At 37.2% G+C, this 12,425-nt stretch overlaps 1 pseudogene; it reads right to left on the bottom strand.

Moving 5' to 3' along the window:
- Positions 1-378: 378 nt before the first annotated feature.
- Positions 379-5,424, bottom strand: LOC141427013 (uncharacterized; annotated as a pseudogene).
- Between the last annotated feature and the right edge of the window lie 7,001 nt (positions 5,425-12,425).

Here is a 12,425-nt window from a genome sequence, read left to right as displayed (position 1 = left end):
TCGATGTTCAAAGTGCATCACAATGAACTACCTACCCTGAAATATTCTAGACTAATATAACGTCTGTCTGTATAATGGTCTAATTTCATTTTGTACATACGTTATACGGTATATCAATTATAATAAATGATATAATGTAACCTAAAATTGCTAAAAGTGGCTCCGAGACGGTAATGTTTAGTGTGCTCTGCCTACCCCATTTGGGGATACAGGCGTGATGTTTGTGTGTGTGTGTGTGTGATATAATGTAATTGTTTCTACCCCGTCTTGAGTTTTATGGATTATCGCTCATTTTAAGCATTACTGAACCACTCGTTACCATTGAAGTGGGTTGCGTAGTCTGCAACGATTAGTGAAATAAATTTATATTTTTTATTTATTTATTTATTTATTTATTTATTTATTTTAGGAAAACAAACAGCTAGAAATAATACAAAGTATAAAACACATAAAAATATTACAGTAGCTACAACAGTTTCCACTTTTAACAAAAAACATAACATGCTGCTCAGGCAAGACAAAAAAAAAACTAAATTTACAAGCACAACATCATCTTATTGTAATGAGGCACATGAACAAAGTTATATAAGATTAAATACACTTGTACTAATTCAAAAGAATTAATAAAGAGACTTATCGACAGCGGTTCTATTGCTAACATTGCCCTGCTCCTTCAAAGCAGTAGCATATTGTTGCAAGCTCATATTGAAAACATCTATATCGGGAAAATGATTGTTATGATTCTTGCATGCTCGAACGAGAAGTCTGTTTCTGGCATAGGCAGTTCCGCTAAAGGGAATGGCGAATAATTTGGAGGAGCGAGTTCGTCGCTCTGGGCAACGAAGCAAAATCTTAGAAAGAAGGTATGGCGAGTCAATCAATCCATTAACAATTTTATATAAAAACATTTGGTCTTTAATTTCCCGACGCGTTTTGAGTGACATTAGAGAGTTCTTGTTAAAATCTTTGAAAACAAATTTCATGCGTTTTATGAATTTGTTTTGAATTTTTTCAACGGTGTCTATATGTACATTAAAGTGAGGACTCCAAACTGTCGATGCAAATTCCAAATGGGGTCTTACAAGGGCATAATATAAAAGTTGTACTGTTTTTGGGTCTTTAAACTCTCTTCCTTCACGAAATATAAAACCCAACATTCTATATGCTTTAGATACAATTTTATCTACATGCGTAACAAGTTGCAACTCGCTGTCAAGAATTACCCCAAGGTCTTTTACCTCTGTTACCCGATTAAGACCGATGTTGTTCAAAGTATAGTTAAAATTTAAAGGCGAGCGTTTCCGCGAGTAAGATATAGCACAACACTTGTCAACATTCAAGTGCAGTTTATTCCTGCGGCAGTAAGCGCTTAATCTATTTAGATCGCTTTGCAGGTTTAGGCAGTCATTTTCCGATTTGATAACACTGTAAATCTTTGTATCATCAGCATACAATAATACCCGAGAATACTGGAAGCATGTAGCGACGTCATTTATAAATAAATTAAATAGAAGTGGGCCCAAATGAGAGCCCTGGGGAACCCCCGACGGGATGGGTACAAAGCTAGAGGTATGTCCTTTCACGGACACCGCTTGAGACCTATCACGCAGATATGACGTGAGCCACCTTAAAAGATTACCATGTATTCCAAAGGATTCCAGCTTTTGAATAAGTACGGAATGAGAAATTTTGTCGAAAGCTTTGGAATAATCAGTGTAAATGGTATCCACCTGAAAACCATTATCCATTCCGTCCAGTACATAATCAAGAAATTCATTAAGGTTAGTCTCAGTTGAACGTTTACTCACAAATCCATGTTGTTGTTGGATTAACATTGGTCTAACGACATAAGAAAGAGTATCAATATTATCTTTTCAAAGAGTTTAGGAATGACAGATAGTTTAGAGATGCCCCGATAATTTATGATGTTATGTTTATCACCACTTTTGTAAACAGGGAAAACTATTGAACGTTTCCAAAACTCAGGAATGATTCCAGAACTTAGGGAGAGGTTATATAATTTTGAAATGGGAACAGCCAGGGCTTTTCCACATCTTTTCAAGAAGATAGGATGAATTCCATCCGGGCCACAACCCCCTTTAACAACAAGTCCCAAAAGATATTTCTCAACTATGGAAGGGGTTATATGTATACTACATATTGAGGTATTAAGGACTTTATTATCATGGTATTCATAAAGTTGTGAGGAGGAAGTAGGGTTAGAGTTGGTACTGGTACGAACATCATTTACAAATACTGATTGAAAGAAGGTGTTAAATAAATTGGCAATAGTTTGACCATCCGTGGCTTTATTTTGACCCAAGTAGAAGGTGTCCGGTATACCGCTATGTTTCATTTTTGATTTTAGAAACGACCAGAATGCTTTAGGATTATAACGAATATTTGATTCCGTTCTGGATATAAACAAAACGTAACATGATTTTTCTAATTTTTTTATTACCGAACGTAAACTTGAAAACCTGTCATAGTCAGAACTTCTATTGTAAATTTTCCATTTTTTGTGAATTTTATTTTTTTTCCTTATAAGTGTAATTAAACCGCGAGAATACCAAGTAGGAAATTTATCTTGACAGCCATTTACAATTCGAGTAGGAACCAAATCTTCAATGACTTTGTTAACAATGGAATAAAATTCATCAACTGCACATTCAATATTATCCAACGAAAGAAGGTGATTCCAATCAATCGCTTCCAGTTCAGCGTTTATGACATTATAGTCAGCGGCATAAAATCGGCGAACTATTCTAGAGGCTGGTTTTAAGTCATGAACAGTCGAATTAATGTCAGCATGTACACAGAAAACTGGGTGATGGCCATCGATTGGGACCAATGGTTGAACGGTAGAAACACTGCAAGAACAATTTGATAAAACTAAATCCAACTGTTTGTTGTTTTTATTTGGAAAATAATTAAACTGAGTCCAATTAGTGAAACACATAAACGCAAATAATTGGCTTGTCAAAGAATTCTGATTGGGATTATCTAGTTTCATTTGAGAAGGTTCACAGTCAGACGGTACCCAGACTGCTTCCGCGATATTAAAATCACCCACAACTATATACAAGTCATCAGGAGAATCAGCAACAACGTCAGACAAGTACTCAAGAAAAGTGAACTGTGACTCTATTTGATAACTACTTTGTGGAAAATAGCACGAAAATAATCTTAATTTCCTTAAGCTAGGACCCTGAGAAATGCAGACATCTAACCAGGTGATATCTGCGTCGGGCAGAGCGAGCATCGCGCGAACGTCACGCTCGTCCACTCTAAACCGCCGATGAACTGCTATCAAAGTTCCCCCTCCGCGAGTCATGTCCATTCTCTGGTAGTCACGATCAGTTCGATAGACATGATAGCGATCGTCAAAAAGTTCAGAACTAAAAATGCTGGGTAGAAGCCACGTTTCAGTAATGCAGATAAAATCGTAATTTGATAATAAAACGTTGCGAAAAAATTGAGTGGTTTTCGAACGCAATCCCCGCGCATTTTGATAATAAATACTTATATTAGCCATTAGGTACTTAAAAATATTCCAAAATCACACTTAAGTAAAACATTTAAAGTAGTCCCGTAATCATAAAAACAAACAGGAAGCAATATGATATTATGTTCAAATATAATATGAGATATGAGCTCGCAACTTAGTATTAAACAGCACATTATAACAAGATAGACCGCTATTCCAGAATGAGATAAAATATCGTTTATATTATAAATCCAATTATCAAAGTTTATGACATTGTTCAAGATAAACTTAAAATTAGTTGGGTAACTAGAAAAGCTACGCATACAAGTTAGATTGTTTATGCAATTTGCCCAAGATACAAAAGTGTTAATAACAAAATATATATGAAATAATACACTTATATTATTTTGTTTAAAGCCTCTTCGTTAGAAATATGTAAAATGGGCGAACTTTCATTACGACGCACCATAATGGTACAATTTCGAACCCAACAAAATTTATAATGTTTTTGATTAGCACGACTCTTTGCTTCCCTCAGGAGGTGCTTATTATAACTGGAAAGATGATCATTGATGAATATACGATTCGAATTGTCGGAGAACCCTAAATCCGAAGCCCTCAAATTCTTCAGCTTGCGTATTGATGACAAAAAGTCATCTTTTTTGTATCGCGCCTGCATCTTGAGAACAATAGGCTTCGGTCTAGCATTATCCACGTCGTTTCTAACCGCTACTCGCGTCACAAAGTCAACGTCAGTAGAACAGTCCAAAGAAAAACCACTTAGCTCAGCCAGAGACCTCAAAATAGTAAACAAGTTTTCCCCTTTTTCTCCGGAACACCATTGATCTGAATATTGGAGCGTCTCATCCATTGCTCGTTTCTTCTAGAGTCGCCAATAAGGTCCCCAATCGTTCTTTTGATGTCGTCCAGCTCCGCTTTACTTTCCTCCAACGCACTGACGCGAGATTCGATGGTTAACATTCTACCAGCAAGCTCATCCAATTTAGAGTTAATACCGCTCCTCATATCGGCTATATCGCTCTTTACCTGGGACAAATCCGTCTGGATGGCCTGTATGGCCAAAAATTGCGTCTGTAATGACGTCACTTTGGAAAGTATATCATTTAAAAGTGTTTCGGGACAGGATAATAATGAACTCTTGCTCTCCTTAGACAACTGATACGAATTCGGTGGGGTTACCAGCAAGTCAGTATTCTCAAGCTCAGGGGGGGCACTGTCCGCCATTCGAGAGTCATCGAGCCCTTGGTCACATGACATAACTGAATCATCCAGTACAGATGCAACGGCAGTACGTTGAACAGGGGTGTCGTCATTTCTACGGCGACGAGTATTAACCGATGCACAAAATGAACATAACCATGCCTGCCTGACCTTATTCACGTATTCAATTGTTAGATGTAAGCAGTAAAAATGATAGGTTCCATTGCAAGCAGTACATTTCAGCAGTGAATTTTCCTTAACAGATCCCTTGCACGCCAGACACGATGACATTTTACTATTAAAATGAACCGTAAAGTGTAGGAACTTTGACTTAGATTGCACCCGACGGCTATGACGTTGCACCTATATCACAATTTCGCGCCGCCTCGCTCAAGCTCCCGTGGCACAGCGGTCCGACAGTCGACTCACAAACCAGAGGTCGGATGTTCAAATCACAACACCTTGCAAAAAGATGCAAAAAGTTGAAACTCCACATACAAAACGACCGTCTTAAATTCGCATAAAACCGCGCACTTTAGAGAGAGACTTCCGACACTTTTCAATATGGCCGACACTCCAAACACAAGAAGCCCCAAGCGAAACAAGGAGGCACCGAGAAATTAGACTTTAGACTTTAACAAGCCCAACAGGCACAAGAAATGCAATTAAAAATATTGAATTTAAATACACAGCAAACTCTGCACACGTCCGCTCTGAGCAACAGCAAACGCAGGAAAAATAATTATTAATAAAAAATTATTATTAATTTTTGGGTACGGTCTCATTGTTTATGGGAGGACTTTTCCATCCTATATAGGCAAGATTAAGTCATTACAATTAAGATTTTTAAAGCAGCTTGTGAGTAAAAGGGTGAGACTTAAACACAAAGATAATTACGATCAACTATATGGGGTGTGTGGGGTATCTTGTGGCCGTTGACCAGTACAATTGTAACGACCACAAGAGGCCGCGACACCTTAACACTAGGTCACTGAGACCTGATAAGAGGCCGCATTATGTTGAACCAAAAAGTTGTAATTACTATGGTGAAAGAACATTGGACTATTTGACTCCTCGAATTTTTAATACCATAAGGTTTCCGTATGATAATATAAGTAAAGCAGCCTTTAAGACTAAACTTAAAAATGCACTATTAGTGGTGTATACCAAGTAGCAAAAGTCGTTGTTAATTGTAGGTTGTTAATTTACTTAACTCGGCTTCATCTTAGTGTTAATATGCATGTCTTCACTATAATGTTAATATCATTAGCATTAGAATAACTCAAACTTCGTAAACAATTAAGTAATGTGATTTGAGCGCGGCGCGCCAACAAACTGGTCACTCCAGTTTGGCGCATTTATTGTATTGTGTAAATTGTAATTGTTTATATATGAATAAATGATTTCTATTCTATTCTATTCTATTTATATGTTTAGTAATATATTATTATAATAATAATATGTGCAAATTATATGATTTAAATCGTGGATATTAAGGTTACCTTTATATTTTTGTATTTATAATATCAACTAAGAATTCGAATTGTGAGCAGCCATTACCTGTCCGAACTTTACCAGCTTTCCTTCGACTGTAATCTTAAATTTAACGTAAGCTCAGTGCTGCTGCGGAAGACTCCTTGCACCCCTGCGCTGATCTGAAGGCTAAGTGCGACACCAGTGGTAAGAGTTGACAGTAATAACGGAGGAGCTGAAGATTTCGAGCCAATGGTGCCCGTTACTGACGACCTTAGATCCTGCCGTACAACAGGCGAGGAGTTCTTAGGTGAGTTTTCGGCAGTAGCCATTATTTCGCTTACTTTATTTTATTTAGCTCTATTATTTTGTCGAGAGACGCAATATTCTGCTTACGACCCGTTCCTTCACCATCCCTACTTTCCCCTCGTCGCTTTTTGCAAATTTTTATACATTCCACTTCCCCTTTCTCGCAAATTTTTTGGTTACCTTTCAATTATGTTTTCATCGTTATACAAGGTGTTACTACATTATTAGACTATTATATTATGTGTAATGTAAATAGACATTTCGAAATTATATGTTATGAGTGATAGTGTTATGATTAGTTATAAGATCTCGTACAAATTACCCTCCCTTGTATAGGCTCGAGATGAGTTGACCTACTTAAGTACATAGTAAACAACCACTACACATAGCCACTGCAGTGATATATCCCTTCTCATAAATTTGACAGGCCTCGTCAACTTCAGACGCAAGATCACACAACATACATATTTAAGTCGCGTCTATACTGTCAAAACGGGACGATCCGCCTGCGGGCGCGACCTAAATCTCTCCTTATTAATGAGATAAGTTTTAATTGTGCGCCGTGTGTGCACACCCTTTGTTAGGTTGTGTCAACGCCCGATGAATGATGTGGCTTTTTTGGGTTGAAAAATGTGCGGTTGGGGACAGTTTTTGGAAATATTTAGTTGTTTGGGACGGGGAAATTAAAGCCAACGGTATTTAATTAAATACTGAATAGATTGTAACTAAAATAGTTTCTTTGCTCACCCGCTAAGTTTATGCAAGATATGCGTGTTCAAGCAGTTCCTCCACCTCCACACTGTAAGAACACACGTAAATCATAAAAATCCATCTATCACCACCACCACAGTACACTGACGCGTTTCAAACTCAACCAGAGCTCATCTTGAGAGCAACACAACCGTACGCCATACTACCAGAAAACCACAATAAACGTTTTAATTTGTCACTGTTACTCCCTAAGTACTCGAAGTCGAAGTCTATGACTCGAAGTCGCTGACTCAGCACGACCCAGCAAGAGAAATTGAAACCCATATTATGCAGGTGAGGTAGACGACTATTGTTCCACTCCTGCTGGGTCGTGCTGAGTCACCGACTTCGAGCTAGTAGGTACCTAGAAAAATATTTTCAAGGGTTTTGTAGTCGGTTGCATTTTTTTTTATTTTTTGGAGTCGGTAACTTTTTTGTAAAAAAAATCCTTTTTGGAGATTCATCCATCTTACTTTTTTTCAATTTTATTAGAAATACGCTTAATGTTTTTTTTTGTCTGTGCATCTTCATTCTTCATCATCATCATCAGCCGGAAGACGTCCACTGCTGGACAAAGGCCTCCCCCTTAGAACGCCACAACGAACGACAACTCGCCACTTGCATCCACCGGCTTCCCGCTACTCTCACGATGTCGTCAGTCCACCTGGTGGGAGGCCTGCCAACGCTTCGTCTTCCGGTTCGTGCATCCGTTCGGCTGTGCATCTTACTAACAATATAAAGTGCGGTTTGTAAATCGTTAGATACATTTGCTAAAGTTTCTCCTGAATTGGGCATTGGTAGGCATTACATACAATTTGGCAAGCAAGTTACTTATAACCTAAATTATGAATAACACGTAGCTTTTTTATCCCGAAAAATTACTAAGCTCCAAAAACGGCCAAAATTACAAAAATATTGAAAAGCTTATTTACTCATACTCATACTCCTTTGGTAATATCATTATTACATGTCATTTTGTTAAATTATTCTAATATAATCTAAAAAGTAATCAATTTAATAATTAATTTAATTTTGTAATTTTACTGTGTTTTACTTTTGTACTGGCATAAATATCTATACAACCATAGCGCCAAATATATCTATACATCGACCTTATGGCTAGCAGCATAAAAGTGTATTTTTGTCGTCTTGGTTACGTACATAAAATTTATGCCCTTGACTTAGCTTAAAAAATGAGGACAAAAATAATAGCTAAAAAAAAGTTGAGCCGGAATTGACAATCGTTATTAAACTTGAATACCTACCTGTCTAATTTTATATGGATCCCGTCTTTTGCCTACTTTTCTAATAATACCAGCAATTCCAGTACTTCTGGAATCCAAAACTATCATCGGGCTCATATATCGGGAATCAACCCTCTTTTACTGAGCCTCTTAATAAAATTAATCGAATCCAATCCAAGGCATTCAGGGTATACTTTCATTGAGACGAAACGTCGACGCGCAGAATTGACCAATCACATTACTTGAAATCCATATCTTGAAAGCCATATTATGTATAACGACACCTAATTGGTTCAATTTTGTTCGTCTCTGTTTATAGTAGACTGAAATTAGAGGTAAGTAATACGAGATAAAATAAATAATAATAACAATAGGAGTTTGTTTAGTTGAAGTTTTAACCCAATTTGTGTTGTGGTAGCGATACACCAGACGGTTCAATTCTGAGTAGGTATATTATTATTGCGATTTATACCTTATGATTATAATATAACACAAGTGACAATGACAATGACATGATAAAGAATTTATACAAATTCAATAAATATTCAATGTTGATTGTATACAGATCGTCTTCAACTTATTCTGGAATTTTATACATTAAGAACATACCTAGTTATGGATTTTCATTTAATTTTTCAAAGTTGTCGATACTTAATAATAATTTAATAATTTATTTATTTCAGATTTGCACCCATAATGTTTTTAGTAACAATAAGAGAGAAACAAAGCTATATCTATGTTGTATTAAAATTAATTAAAATGTTGTTATCTACATATTTCGTAGGATGTACCCAAAAATTTGTGCAAAGCTTTGAAATGTACGACACTTGATCCTTAATTATGACTCTTTCACCCACATTACCCCCCCCCTTATCCTTTACATACTCATTGCCACAAAAAGCCGCCACACAGTCATTACCATCCCCCGCCATTGGATTGGTTCCAAGTGCTGCCATCAAGGGAATTGGAGTTGAAAAAGCCAAATTTCACACTTGCCAATGGCGTTATTTTCATTAAGCGCTGCAATGTCAAGCAAACACATTATTTCGTATAAAGACGCCATCATTCCGGTGGGATCGCGGGAATAACGCAGGGATACGCACATTACAAAATACTGGGGACACAGGGGATGGAAGTTTAACGAACACTAGTGGTTAAAACTCAGGCTTACGTTACTAATGGCTCTTATGCTACTTTTTTGAGGAAAGTCAGTGGTTTTTAAGTCTTAGGGGCTGTTTCACCATCCATTGATTAGTGTTAAGTGACGGTTAAATGTGATGCCGTCTCTATTTGTTTTGTTCGTATAGACGGAGATGGCATCACATTTAACCGTCAGTTAACACTAATCAATCGATGGTGAAACTTAACTATAATTGTATACCAAAAATAGTTTTTATGCGACAGTAATGAAATCTACTACTACGTCATTTCATGTATGTCATTTTTCATTTTTGGCGCATTGTGATTCAACTGCTAAAGCTTATGGTTTTCGTGCCAATGACAGCCTGCACTTCAATTTTGGGTAAATATTTAATGTTTTCAGGAGTTTTACTCCTCATTACCGTTTCGGCAAGTATTATTAAAAGAGATGATGATTTTTATAGAAACCAAAGACAACCTATACCGACGCGAAATCTAGAGTGATCAAAATCCTTACGACGTTTAAAGAAAGAAAGAAAATACATTAATTCCGTTGTGCTAATAAATATCTCAGGTTGCTTATTTCTACTACGCTACTTATGCAGCAGCACTAGCGACATCTATGTTTTTCGCTCTCATCGAGAGACGTCACATTCTATCGGAACCAACCGCTCACCCAGACAAGAACAAAACAAATACAAAAAGACTCCAAATAACCAATCATAAATATTTAATGTTTTCAGGAGTTTTACTCCTCATTACCGTTTCGGCAAGTATTATTAAAAGAGATGATGATTTTATATAGAAACCAAAGAACTATACCGACGCGAAATCTAGAGTGATCAAAATCCTTACGACGTTTAAAGAAAGAAAGAAAATACATTAATTCCGTTGTGCTAATAAATGCGGGATGGTAATGTAATAACGTTTAACTTAGCGGTCAAAACGCTCGAATATTCACCTTTTACTCCTTAACGTGGCATAGAGTTAAAACTGTATACTGGGTGTGGCCTGTAAGACAAGCAAAACATGAAAACGTAGATCGTCCTTGTCAAACCGAACAACATTAGTTCAGCGACTTTTAAAAATAATAGTTTTAAATTTTTATAACACTTTTAATTTTTTTCGAAGAAGCAATGTAAGTAAAGCAATTTGCTTGATGTTTGTAGCGTGACAGTTGTGTTCTAGGATGGCGTACATTGATAGCAGTATTTAATTTGTATGAAGAAAGGAAAATTCAAAGACTCCATTATATTTAAAAGTCGCTGAACTAATGTTGTTCAGTTTGACGAGGAGGATCTACGTTTTAATTTTTTGCTCGTATTACAGGCTACACCCGGTATACTCGTACGGTATACTTCAATACGTGACTGATTCCTAAAAGTTGTGTTATTTGTGACAGAAAAAGTATTTCTTTTGCTACAAAGCCCGTAGAACTCGTAACGTTATAAGATAAACATCAAAAAGCATCAAGGTCACTCCCCATCCCGTTCAACCCTGTGTCCCCCAACAATCGTCTCAACGTCTCCCTTTACGGATGTTAATGGCTGCTATTTGACGCGAGACGTTGACAAATTCACGTCTTTCGCACTCCGCGCTAACTGGTTAGCCGAGAGATCTTGTGTCTGGCGTATCAGTTTGCCTTGTTATGTCTTTGTCTATAGCCGTTATAAGGGAATTTGACTCCGAATACAGATCTCAAAGGGTTGGAAAATGTTTAGGATTGTGGTTGCGTGGATTTTTTTCGATTCATTCTTGGGTTGCAGATGGTAATATTAGATTTTTCTCTGTCAAACATGTGACAATACATACATACATAAAATCATGCCTCTTTCCCAATGGGGTAGGCAGAGACTAGATCCTTCCACTTGCTACGATCCTGGCATACAACTTTCGCTTCCTCTACATTCATCAATCTTTTCATGCATGCATGTCGGTCTAGAGTAGGTACTCCTGATCCGACCTTTCTTCAGAACGTCCTCGATTTCGTCTAGGCCTTCCTTTTCCAACGTTCCCATTCACGCTCGTCTTATAGATCAATCTAGTCAATCTGTTTTCATTCATTCTCTCAACATGTCCAAACCATCCAAGCATGTTTTACATTCATTCTTACGCACTATTTAATTTGTGCATATTTAAACTTCATTAATGCCATCCTAAGCATCGTGGGTTCCTTTCTTCAAATCATTTTTTTTTACGAGCTGTGAAGGAAAACATATGCACAAATCTTTCAATTGTAAGTTCCCACCGCACAACTTGCGTCTCCCTGTGCCCAGCGTGGACGTACTATGATATCTATTATATGTTCTATCAAATGACCTCACTCATCTTTTTCACATCAGTGCTCTTAATGTTTAATTAAAATATCGATAATACTTTAACAATGCATATCTCATATTCTAGATGCATTCTTTATTTTTTATTATCTGTTTTAAAGAGGTACTGACAGTTATCAGGGCCAACGATCATAAATTATTAGCGGCTTCATGGCAACAAGTGTCGTTTATCGTCATTATGCATATAAACTAAACGCTCTCATTTCTACCGCATTCATCAAAGATGTGACAGGGAACGATCATAAATTGTTCATGGAACTGTTTCATCGTCATTATCATATTAATTGTAGAACGTCCATTGTTGGCCATAGACGTCCCCCATAAACCTCCAGTTGCTTCGGTTGGGAGGAGTCTGCATCAACCGTGAACCGCTTTACCCATTCAGTGCCATTGACGCCCATCGGCGTCTTGGTGGACCCTCATGTAATGCCGCTGACGCCAATGGGCGTCTGTTCTGCAGAAGCG

The sequence above is a fragment of the Choristoneura fumiferana genome, chromosome 4 (genome assembly GCF_025370935.1).
Source record: "Choristoneura fumiferana chromosome 4, NRCan_CFum_1, whole genome shotgun sequence".
NCBI lineage: Eukaryota > Metazoa > Arthropoda > Insecta > Lepidoptera > Tortricidae > Choristoneura > Choristoneura fumiferana.
Note: the sequence above shows the minus strand (reverse complement) of the source record. Positions and strands in the feature narration are given on the sequence as shown.